The 12,288-nt window shown below is 45.1% G+C and overlaps 1 protein-coding gene across 5 annotated transcripts in view; it reads left to right on the forward strand.

Moving 5' to 3' along the window:
• The first annotated feature begins 4,147 nt into the window (after window positions 1-4,147).
• Window positions 4,148-12,288, forward strand: part of CHD9 (chromodomain helicase DNA binding protein 9) — a 70,349-nt gene continuing 62,208 nt past the window's right edge. For 4 of the 5 annotated variants that reach the window (XM_056862948.1, XM_056862950.1, XM_056862949.1 and 1 more), the window contains exon 1: window positions 4,148-4,228. The gene's annotated coding sequence lies outside the window, so the exon portion shown is untranslated. The remainder of the gene's footprint in view (window positions 4,229-12,288) is intronic. The other variant, XM_056862955.1, reaches the window with a different exon arrangement.

The following is a 12,288-nucleotide window of genomic DNA, read 5'->3' on the forward strand; positions in this document are numbered from 1 at the left end:
TCTATAAGGGAATGCCAAATGAAACAAAAAAAGTCTTTACGTGCCAACAGAAGCCTCATAGAGGGACAGATGAATCTCCCAATAGCAAATAAGGAAACAGTTGTGCAGGTTGGGTCTGTGGGTGGCTTTATGTTTTACTACTTTCTAAAATGTTAATGTGTACATTTAAGAAAAGCCTTATAGGGTTACATCTGTGGTCAGTTTATTTCCAGTTGTAGCTCCCCTTCTCTAACCTCACAGCAACCCTGTGAAGTAGGGTAGATTGAGTAAGAAAAACTGCTCTGGTCACCCTGCTCTGGTCAAAATAGGGATTTGAACTGCACCATGCTCATTAATTACTCCAGCAAGCTTTTAGAATGTTGGTGAATCCACAGATATGTTTTTTGTACATCAGGCAAAATTAAATCATTTATAGTAAACATTTACAACTTGTATATTTCTTACATGGTATATTGATTACATGACATATAAAACTATCTTATAATGAATCACATCTAGTCAGTACTATTCTGACTGTCTATAGTACACTGTGATTTATATATGATACTCTTTTCCCCCCTGAACTTACTTGATTCCAACTTGAATATTTACTTAGAGATATAGGTCACACATAATTAAATTCAGAGAGGCAACAGCTCATACCAGCATTGCTAGTGCTGAAGGACACTTCATACCAGCATTGCTAGTGCTGAAGGACACTTCAGAATGCCTCCCCACTCTAAAATGAAACAGTACATTTAAGTCAGTTTAGGGAGCAATCCTAAACCAGCCTCCTCAGAAGGAAATTCTCCCATGTATGGGAGGTCATGTTGGGATCCAACCCTATAACTAGCACACTTTGTTTAGCTTATTCTTTGTCACGTGGACCTGTTAAAAAATTAGGTATCACCAGTCCATAGCTGCTTTTGGCTTAGATGTAGATCACTTGAATTTCTCTCTTAGCTTTAATAATGTTTGTTTTCTTTTTTTTCCTCTCAGTTTTTTGTGCTGTGGTGATGATATAGCTACAAGGAGGTATTTTTTATTGACAGCAATGTGATAGACTTCAAGCCACTTTTTGCACTAAATGGTGAGTTTTAGGTGATTTGAATTTAGGCTATCTCTAGCAAATGTCTGCTGTTTCTCAATAAATTATTGAGAAGAATTATGACATTGTAGGTTGGCCAAACAAGTTGTTGGTCAACGGCGCTTGGGAGGGGGTCATATTTTTCTATATACCTGGAAAGTCCCCAAAGTAGGTTGAGGCTACCTAGTCTGTGAATGGTCTCATTATGCAACTTCCATCATTTGCACAGGAACCTCTTAGTATGATTTAACTTTTAGTAATATCAAATAACATCCATCGTGCTCTAGAGCATGAGCCTCCAATCTTTTTGAGCCTGTAGGCACATTTTGAAACCTGCCATGGCATCGTGGATGCAGCAACAAAATGGCTGCTGCAAAATGGCTGCTGCCAGAGGCGGAGCCAGCCAAAATATGATTGCCACACGACTGCCAAAATGATAGCTTCAGAAACACAGTGTAGCTCCTTGTGCTGTGGTGGCAGCTGCTGGCAAAGCAACATTTTAAAAAATCCGCACAGCCAATCAGAAGCCTTGCTGGGCAGAAGCCATACCTGCCCCACCCACTTCCTACAAAACACTTGGCGGGCGCCAGAAAAGATGTCGGTGGGTGCCACGTTGGGGATCCCTGCTCTAGGGCATTCTTTATTGCAGAAAAAGGAAAGGGATTACCTCTCTAAGTTAATACCTGAATAGCATATATACATTAAACATACCCTCAGGGTCAGCATGGCCTACTCAGTCTGACATCAACACTTGAGGGTCTGTGGCGTGAAAAACATCATTCTTGACACCAGATCCTTTTAACTGGAGGTACTGGGGCTTGGAACCTGGAACCTCTGCATGCAAGGCAGATGCTGCACCACTGAGCTACGGTTCATCCCCTAGATAGCATCAGAGCCTTTCAGGAGTTAGGCAGACTGTGTCAGATCACTTTCAATGGAACATTAAGTTGTTTTATACCCACGTGTCGGGGCTTAAGCGCATGAATTCTGTTTGTGGACCTCAGAAGTGGAATGTCAGGTCTAGCATAACTACAGAACGAGTCCTTGTCATGGCCTAGGAGCACGTAGAGTGTGTTCCCTCAACCGTCTGTCATGTAACTCATACATTTCATGAGGCAGAAAGTGTTCCAGGTCCATGAGAAACATCGTTTCCTGCCACCACCCTAGCTGTTCCCTAAATCGCTAGGGAACTCCTTAAAATCCTCTTATACAAAGAACTGCATTGTTATCTTTCGGTCAGTTATGGTAAGCATGGACCTGACTAGGCATGGCTTGAAAAACACAAAGCACAGAGTGATATAGTAAAAAGAACTTCTATTATAAAGGAGATGAGGAAATTTACATGGCATTTAAAGTAAAGTAAAAATCACAGTGCATCAAGATGGCTGAGAGTGTGCAAAGAGGAGGATATAAGATTCTTTAAGTCAAAATCATTTTCTTTACTGGCCAGAACCAAAGAAACTTACATGCTTACAAGTGTCCTTGAGTCATTTCAAAATGGAGTCTGCCTCAAGATACCTGCACTCTGGGCAGAGTCCTGCAACCATGGACAGCACCTAGTTAGATTTCAGGAAAAGCACTGACTATGCTCTGAAGTGCTTGGATATAGGCAGTGAGTCCCTTTTGAATCAGGCAGCCTTATGCACGGCTTTAAAACCTTACCCTACCACGACTGATAGAAAGAGCTCGTTATCCATTGAAGGAGATTGGCAAGTCTGAAATCATTAGAATAAGCAAATAATGTTTTCAAAGAGCATGTAAGCGAAGAGGATTTTGAGCATAGCATTCTTAATTTTTCAGCATTAGAGTGGGCTAGAGATAGGCAAAGGTACGCTTTATACCCCACAAGGTTGGCTGACAGGAAGGAGGAAATCCCTTTGAAGCATTTACAAGACACTCCAAACTGAGTTTTTGTTGCTTATCTGCCAAGAGGGCAGGAGGGGGGTTTGGACCTTCTGCTGCTCAGTGACAGACACTAATCCACAAATGAAATTACTTGCACACCCAGCAAAAGGTTGCTGGTGAATAGGATTTTGGTTGTAGACATATGGAGCTGGTCAGGTTAAGTTGATCAGATTTTAAAAATTCAGCCGCAGATATATCCTGGGATTCCCGTGTAGTTTCCGGAAATGATCAAAGCAGGAGTCCAGAGTGACAATTTAACTATTTCTGATTGTGTATGGCCTTCCTATACAAGGCTAGACTTAGAAAGCAAGTGTCATAAAATGTATTACACTTGTGACTTAAAGGAAGAATGTTTGAAAATCATGACATGAAAAACTAAGCAGCTGTTGCTTCCTTTGCAACGTGCACAGTTTGAAAAAAAAAGCTTCAAAATAAAGGCGCGGTACAGATGTGACATTTCTCAGTCTCCTAGCCATGATTAAGAGACTAGGAGGCTCCAAGAACAAATGATCTCTCCTGCATGTATTCATTCCTTGTCACATTAGCCATGCTGTAGCATTTCATTGCACTGTATGTAAAGCTAATAATCATTACTTTTAAACACCAGTTTGAAAATCAGCTAACAAGTCCTTGTTATAAATTTTCAAGGGGCTTCAAGACCAAGGTGTACTCCCAGTGTCTTAACTGTGATTTAAAAATCAGGAAATATTACATCTGCACTGTAACATGGTGTTCAAGCATGAATTTTGCAGGAGGCAGTGTGTGTCTTGTTTTCTTTTAAATTTTTAAGGATTTTTCAGGTGAGGGTTAAGACTTGTGATGGTACCACACATATACTCAGAATGTAACCCAGCTGTAGTTGTTCTGTTAGTACCATAGAACAAAACATGATAGACTAGCACAAACATTTGAGATCTGAGTGTCAATCTGCTGTTAGCACATTTCTACTATTATAAACTGTAACTATGTATTGTTTGTATATCCAGTTTGGCTGGGGAGGGCGGGGTAGAAACTTAATAAAATAAATAAGTTTTTTAGTTGTGGCATCTAATAATCCTGGGCAAATTTAAGATATTTGAATGCACTTAAAGGCAAAATTGTATAGTGAACAATTGTTTTGAGAACTTATGGTTGCCTTCCTTCAATACTGTGACTTATCTTTCAGGTTCCTAATGCTAATAAACTAACTACCAGGGATCAAGTGCTTCTCAGGGTTACGTAAAACCTTTGCGAAGGCTATGTTCTTCATATTAAGAGGTAAGGATGCTTTTCGGTAATCTTTGTCCAAGATTAAGTTCCAATTATCTGACTACAAAGCATTTTATGCAACTATTGTCCGCTTTTACTATGGATCCACCATGCAACTTGATGTTGCCTGATTTCGGATACATTCACATGACCATTTTTTCTACAATGTGATTGATTTATAAATAGTGCATGTTGGATTTCCCAGGAGCTAAGTGGTCTGATGGGATGTGGTATACAGTTATCTCTCAAGAGACCATGCTTTTAGCTTTGCTAGGTAGGATTGTTTAACTGACCCCTTCAACACTGATTGCATCATCGGGGAACTTTCTCAAATGACCCATGCATTTTTATAATTTGATATGGCATTTGTTCTACTAGCAATCCTTATCCTTTCACAAATAAAATAAGAACCAAAAGATAAAAACAAACTTCAAGGTATTGTCGAAGGCTTTCACGGTCAGAGTTCATTGGTTCTTGTAGGTTATCCGGGCTGTGTAACCGTGGTCTTGGAATTTTCTTTCCTGACGTTTCGCCAGCAACTGTGGCAGGCATCTTCAGAGTAGTAACACTGAAGGACAGTGTCTCTCAGTGTCAAGGGTGTAGAAAGAGTAATATATAGTCAGAAAGGGGTTGGGTTTGAGCTGAGTATTGTCCTGCAAAAGTATTGTCCTGTAAGTATCAAGATAATGTGCTAATGAGGGTATGGTATGTTAATATGGAACCATTGTATCCTGAAGTGATCTGTTAATGTGTGTAATCCAAAACTAATCTGTATGGCTATTGTTGAATGTTGTCTTTGTCTGGAGGTGTTTCAGGGCAGGAAGCCAAGACTTATTCATTCTTAAACTCTCCTCTTTTCTGTTAAAGTTGTGCTGATGTTTGTGAATTTCAATGGCTTCTCTGTGCAATCTGACAAAATAGTTGGTAGAATTGTCCAGTCTTTCAGTGTCTTGGAATAAGACCCTGTGTCCTGTTTGTGTCAGTCCATGTTCAGCCACTGCTGATTTCTCAGGTTGGCCAAGTCTGCAGTATCTTTCATGTTCTTTTATCCTTGTTTGTATGCTGCGTTTTGTGGTCCCGATGTAAACTTCTCCACAGCTGCAAGGTATACGATATACTCCTGCAGAGGTGAGGGGGTCTCTTTTGTGACAAAAGAGACCCCCTCACCTCTGCAGGAGTATATCGTATACCTTGCAGCTGTGGAGAAGTTTACATCGGGACCACAAAACGCAGCATACAAACAAGGATAAAAGAACATGAAAGATACTGCAGACTTGGCCAACCTGAGAAATCAGCACAACTTTAACAGAAAAGAGGAGAGTTTAAGAATGAATAAGGCTTGGCTTCCTGCCCTGAAACACCTCCAGACAAAGACAACATTCAACAATAGCCATACAGATTAGTTTTGGATTACACACATTAACAGATCACTTCAGGATACAATGGTTCCATATTAACATACCATACCCTCATTAGCACATTATCTTGATACTTACAGGACAATACTTTTGCAGGACAATACTCAGCTCAAACCCAACCCCTTTCTGACTATATATTACTCTTTCTACACCCTTGACACTGAGAGACACTGTCCTTCAGTGTTACTACTCTGAAGATGCCTGCCACAGTTGCTGGCGAAACGTCAGGAAAGAAAATTCCAAGACCACGGTTACACAGCCCGGATAACCTACAAGAACCAATAAACTTCAAGGTAATCAACCTAAATTTGAATTTTGTGGGGGACTGGGACAGTATCCATGCTCAGTCAGTTCCTTTCCTTGTTGAATCTTAGAGTGTATAATTTAAATGAACCGCCAAAGCTTCCTATGAATAGCCTGGTTCAGTTCTGTCTTAAGCATGCTAGTCAAGATTCAAAGAGCGGTGTGCTCAGATATTCAGTTGCATCCACTGCTTTCTAGATCTACCCTTCTGAATGTAGCTACACCAAAGTGTGACTCAAATACACAGGACATGAGGGCCGCAGTGGGCATGGATGGCTTTTGAATTCCACTAAGGTTGTGGAAACCCACTACTGGACCTTGCTGAGTTTGCCCAGTAACTTGACATGAGTTCCATTGACTTCAGTGGAAGCTAATTTACTTGAAAGCAAGTTGCAGATCAGAATATATGTTCCATAGGTTGCAATCTTAAGGAACCTAAAAAAAAACTGGTGGGAATTCTAGGTTCATCTTCTGTCTTCGGTGCAGCCCCACGTGTGAGACTGCGCCTGCGCGCAGGCCTACCGCCGGAAACTTTACTAGCCTTAAACCTCAAACTGGAGATGCCTCTCCCACCGCAGGCGGCGTCGGCCTTCGTGCCGAAACATCCGCATGCTCCTGGGCGGGGCATCCCCCTTCCCTCCTCAGTTCCTTTCTTGCCGCTGCTTGGATTGGAGCTTTTGCCTTACCTCAGACTCGTCTTGCTTCTGTAAGTTCTCTAGAGCCGCGCCTCCCGGCTCCTTTTCTTCTTCTTCTACCAGTCTAAAGAGATTCCTGAAAAAGGAGAAAGGGGAACAATAAATCTTTGCTTATTCCCGGTTCCCTCAAACCAGCGCTGAGAACCGTGATGGCCCCCAAAACCCCTTTCAAGAACTGCAAAAAATGCCCAGCTAAGATACCGCACACAGATCAGCATGATCTTTGCTTAAGTTGCTTGGGCAAGGGGCACAATGTCTCGAAATGCTCGATTTGCCAAGGCTTCTCTACCCGGTCTCGCAATGCTCGCGCGCGCTGGCTGAGCACCGAACTTTGGAAAAAGGCCCTTTCAGCGCCCTCCCCTTCGATGGGTTCTAGAACTCCGGGAGACGCACAGTCGACTCTTTCGGTACCAACCCCTGGTACCAGCATGACTCCGAGGCCTTCGGATCCGACGCTCTCGGATCCAACCCATGTAGGGAAAAAGCATAAGCACAAATCTAAACATCAAGAGAAGCACTCCAGATCCGGCCACTCGGTACGCAGAAAGTCCGCATCGACACCTAGGTCTTCGGATTCGAACCCCTCTCAGCCGGTACTGACCCCGGTACCGAGGACACCATCCCCACACCTGGACTCGCCGCTCCAATCTTTCTCTGACATTGAGCTTGAACCTCTCGAGGACCCTCTTCTTATCTCGGATCTGGACCCGTTGGATCCAGCATCCATGGTACCGACTCCCTGGGTACCGCAACAGATTCTCCAGCCTGCTCCCTCCACGTCCGCTCCAATCACTTCTCCAGAACTCGTCAAGGACTGGATAGAGTTCTGTAGGTTCAGACAACTCTCTGTCCATGGGGAACCAGTGGTCCTGAAGACACCTCAACTCCCTTCCCCTTTCACTCCGCTGACACAGCGAACTCCTAGAAGGGATTCTGAACAAGATGACTCGGAAACCAGAGATGAGAGCTCTGAGGGAGTCTCGGAACCCTCACCAGATGAACTGGTCGGGGACACAGATGTTATATCCCCGTCTGAGGACCTGAAACTAAGGACGGAGCAAATGATAAGGATGGCGGAAGCCCTTGACATCAAGATCTCTACAGCTGATAATAGGCCTAAAGACAAGATTCTTAGTCGCCTATACCCCGACACCCCAGGTATCGCTGCCTTCCCTATTCTTGAAGGTCTCTCTGAAGCTGCCAAATCAATTTGGAAGAAACCTGCATCCATCCCTTCATCCTCCAAGAAAATCAAGAACCTCTATAGAACGAAACCTGAGTTGGCTGAATTCCTCACGGTCCATCCCCCTCCATCCTCTATAGTGACCACTGAGATGCAGTCCAGACAGAGACAGGGCCCACACTCGACGCCTGCAGATGAGAGTAAACGGTTGGACCAGCTGGGCAGAAGAACCTATACCTCTTCGGCGCTAAGCTTCCGCATATCCAACTACCAAACTATCATGGGTGGGGTACCAACTCTTCCTGTGGGAGAAAGCAGCCCCCCACATTGATCTACTTCCTGAAGATTTTAGGAAAGCCTTGCGTCTAATTCAATTGGAAGCCACCCGACTGTCAAGACAACAAATTAACGCTGGCAAGCATGCGGCTGATATTGCAGCTAGAACAATGGCCTCAGCAGTCACCCTTAGACGTCATTCGTGGCTTTATACTACGGCCCTCCCTCTGGACACGAGATCACACATCGAAGATCTCCCCTTTGAAGGAGACACAGTCTTCGCCTCCTCTACCACTGAGTTCCTTACAAATTTAAAGAAGGATCGCCAAACAGCAAGATCCCTTGGATTGGCTCATCCTTTTCAACAACACCAAAGGGACAAACCACAATACTGTCAGCAGACCTTCGGTCCTTCGTTCAACAGATTTCAAAGATATCAGAGGTTTCAACCGTATCCTCAGCAGGGAAAGTTTCAACACCACAGCCAACATGCCCAACCAAAGCATAGTTTCAAGCAACGCTCAACTCCCAATGTTCAACACAAAGACCAAAGACAGCCCTCCCAAAAGTTCTGACTAGCTCTTCAGCCCAACCTAGAAGAGTTACCATTCCTGAATAGGTTGGCTAAGTTTTACGAGGCCTGGCGGTCTATTTGTTCAGACGCCTGGGTCCTCAAAGTTATTTCCGAGGGTTACAGCTTGGAATTCAAGTTTATCCCTTTTTGCTCCCCCGCCAGTTCAGCAGGAGATAATCCATTTCTGGATTTTGCACCCCAACTGGAAGAACTCCTCCTAAAGGGTGCTGTTCAAAAGGTAAACCCCCCGTGTTCTGGTTTCTTTCCTAGGATTTTTATGGTTGATAAAAAGGATGGGGGTTCCAGACCCATCATTGATCTCAGGTTCTTAAATAAATGTTTACGAGTTTCTAAGTTCAGGATGGTCTCCCTACCCTCTGTTATGGAACTCATTACACCCAACACGTGGTTTGCAGTCTTGGACCTCAAAGATGCATACTTTCACATATCCATTCACCGAGACCACCGACGTTTTCTTATGTTTCGTTATGGGTCGGACTTCTTCCAGTACTCAGTCCTCCCATTCGGCCTTGCCACAGCTCCCAGAGTTTTCACGAAGTGCATGGCAGTGGTGATGTCATTCCTCAGAGACCAGGGTTGTAGCATCTACCCCTATCTCGATGACTGGCTGCTCACGGCCTCTAATCCAGACTTACTATCCGCCAATTTGCAGCTTGTCCTGTCCACCTGTGACAAACGTGGCCTGAGGGTCAATTTGAAGAAATCAAAGCTGAACCCTTCCCCCAGAGTGCAATTTATTGGCACGGTGTTAGATTCCAACGCAGGAAGGGCATTCCTCCCTAATGAACGGGTGGCCTCTATCAAGAACCTGATCCATCACTTCTTGAAGTGTAGGCACCAACCAGTGGTCTCTATACAAAGGTTGCTAGGGCTTATGGCCTCCACCACTGCAGTCACCCCGTTTGCTAGATTGCAAATGAGAGAATTGCAGAATTGGTTTATTAGGACCTATGACTTTTCCCGCCATTCCAAATGGCATAGACTGTCCATTCCCAGGGCCATGATAAGATCTCTACGGTGGTGGCTCTCGGAACCCAACCTTCTGAAGGGCATTCCCCTCGGTTACTGGAACCCAGACTTTACTCTCACCACAGACTCCTCCATGGAGGGTTGGGGGGGGGTCACTGTGGTGTTCATTCCATTCAAGGCAGGTGGTCCTCTAGAGAGGCTTCCCTACACATTAATTTTTTGGAATTACGAGCTGTACGTTACGTTCTTACCTCCTTCACAGATATCCTCCAGAACTCAAGAACACTACTGCAGTCAGACAATTCCTGCACCGTATTTTATGTCAACAAACGAGGGTATGGGCTCCGTCCCTCTTTGCAGGGAGGCACAGAGAGTTTGGGGGATAGCTCTCACGAACAACATAGAGCTGCGGGCTATACACATAGCGGGGATCCGCAACACCTGGGCAGACTCCCTGAGCAGGGACTTTACCACCAACCACGAATGGGAACTGCAGGATCCCTTCCTACTGCCCATGTTCCAGGAATGGGGAACCCCCTGATCGACCTGTTTGCAACCAGGTGCAACAAGAAGGCAGTAGACTTTTGCTCTCTAGCAGGGAACGACCCAGTTTCACTGGGGGATGCGTTCCAAATCACTTGGTCCAACCACCTGTTCTATGCCTTTCCCCCGTTCCCACTACTAGCAAGGGTCCTGGGGAAGATAGTCGCAGACAACACCGACTTCATCCTGATAGCACCTCAATGGCCGAGACAAATTTGGTTCACTCTACTGGTGCAGCTGGTGGGAGAGAATTGCAGAACTCTTCCCTCCCACCTGAATCTCCTTCGTTGGGGCGAGCTGGTGCACCACAATGTGCAGAGGCTACACCTCACAGCGTGGTGAATTTTCCCAGTCACTAGTGGGTTGTTCGCCATCAGTACAAGAGGTACTTCTGCAACCTAGAAGACCTTCCACTCGTTACTCCTATGATAGTAAATGGACAGATTCCTTGACTGGGTGAACCATGAGGGTCTCTCCCCCTTCATTTGCCCACTTCCTAAGGTTTTAGACTACCTTCTAGAGTTGACTAAGAGGCTTGTCAGTCTCGTCGGTGCGTGTGCACCTAGCAGCGATCTCGGCCTTTCATGATACGATAGAGGGGTATACAGTTTTCTTCCACCCTCTATCCAAACGTTTTCTGAGGGGCCTTAACAATCTTTTCCCACCAAGCCCCAGGTTAGCTCCCCAGTGGTCATTATCTTTGGTCCTTGCGAAGCTCATGCTGGACCCTTTTGAGCCCTTGGCTCATGCCCAGCTTTCAGCGTTGTCAGCGAAGGTGGCCTTTTTGGTGGCTGTTACGTCAACTAGAAGAGTGGGTGAGCTAGCAGCTCTACGTATAGACAGCCCTTTTTTTAAGGTCTATAATGAGAAGGTGGTGCTTCATCCCAGTATTAGGTTTAAGCCCAAGGTTATTTCCACCTTTCACCTAGCGCAAGACTTGGTCCTGCCAGTATTTTTTCCTAATCCGTCCTCCCAGGCAGAAAAGACACTACACACTCTTGATTTGAAACGGGCCATTCTTTATTACATTGAACGAACTAAGCATTTTAGAAAGTCTAGTTCGCTTTTTGTTTGTTATCAGGGACCCAAGAAGGGAAGACCAGCATCCGCTAAGTCCATAACGAGATGGGTGGTCTCAGCGATTAGGATCGCTTACAAGCAGGCAAAGGTGCCATTTCCCCTAGGGATTAGGACTCATTCCACTAGGGTACAGGGTTCTTCCGCTGCTCTCCACAGAAGGATCGCCATCAGTGACATCTGTAGAGCGGCGATGTGGTCTTAGGAGGATACGTTCGTGAGACACTATGCCCTGGACCTGCATGCCAGAAAGGATGCAGCAGTTGGCAGAGCAGTCCTCCAGACACTTTTCTCCTAGTCGACCCCACCTCCTGATGGGTAAGCTTGTTAAAATCCCACATGTGGGGCTGCACCGAAGACAGAAGATGAAAACAGAGTTGCACTTACCTGTAACTGCTGTTCATTGATGTCTTCGGTGCAGACACACATCCCTCCCTTCCGACCCCGCTGTCGACCTAAAAAAAAGAAAGAAAGAAAATGAGAAACAATACAAAGAAGAGAAGAGTACTTTGGGTGTATTAACCTATTACTTACCTGCCATTGGTCTTGGTCGGCAGCGGAGAAGGAACTGAGGAGGGAGATGCCCCGCCCAGGAGCATGCGGATGTTTCGGCGCAAAGGCCGACGCCGCCTACAGTGGGAGGGGCATCCCCAGTTTGTTTAAGGCTAGTAAAGTTTCCGGCGGTAGGCCTGCGCGCAGGCGCAGTCCCACATGTGTGTCTGCACCGAAGACATCAATGAACAGCAGTTACAGGTAAGTGCACCTCTGTTTATTGATGACATTGACTTTGTTCCAGTCATTTGGATTTTGTGGGTTGATCTGTAGTTGTGGTTGCCATCTTTTTATTTAATGAGAGCTGAGTAAGGAAAAAATATTCCAAACTAATGCCTCCCCCAACCCCCAAGGATGTTACTAAGTTTTGTTCTGTGATAGAAACAGAATATGGACTAGGAAGAACACCAGAACTGAAGGTATCTGCTAAGCACTACAGAGATGAATCCTATGAAATG

The sequence above is a fragment of the Euleptes europaea genome, chromosome 17 (genome assembly GCF_029931775.1).
Source record: "Euleptes europaea isolate rEulEur1 chromosome 17, rEulEur1.hap1, whole genome shotgun sequence".
NCBI lineage: Eukaryota > Metazoa > Chordata > Lepidosauria > Squamata > Sphaerodactylidae > Euleptes > Euleptes europaea.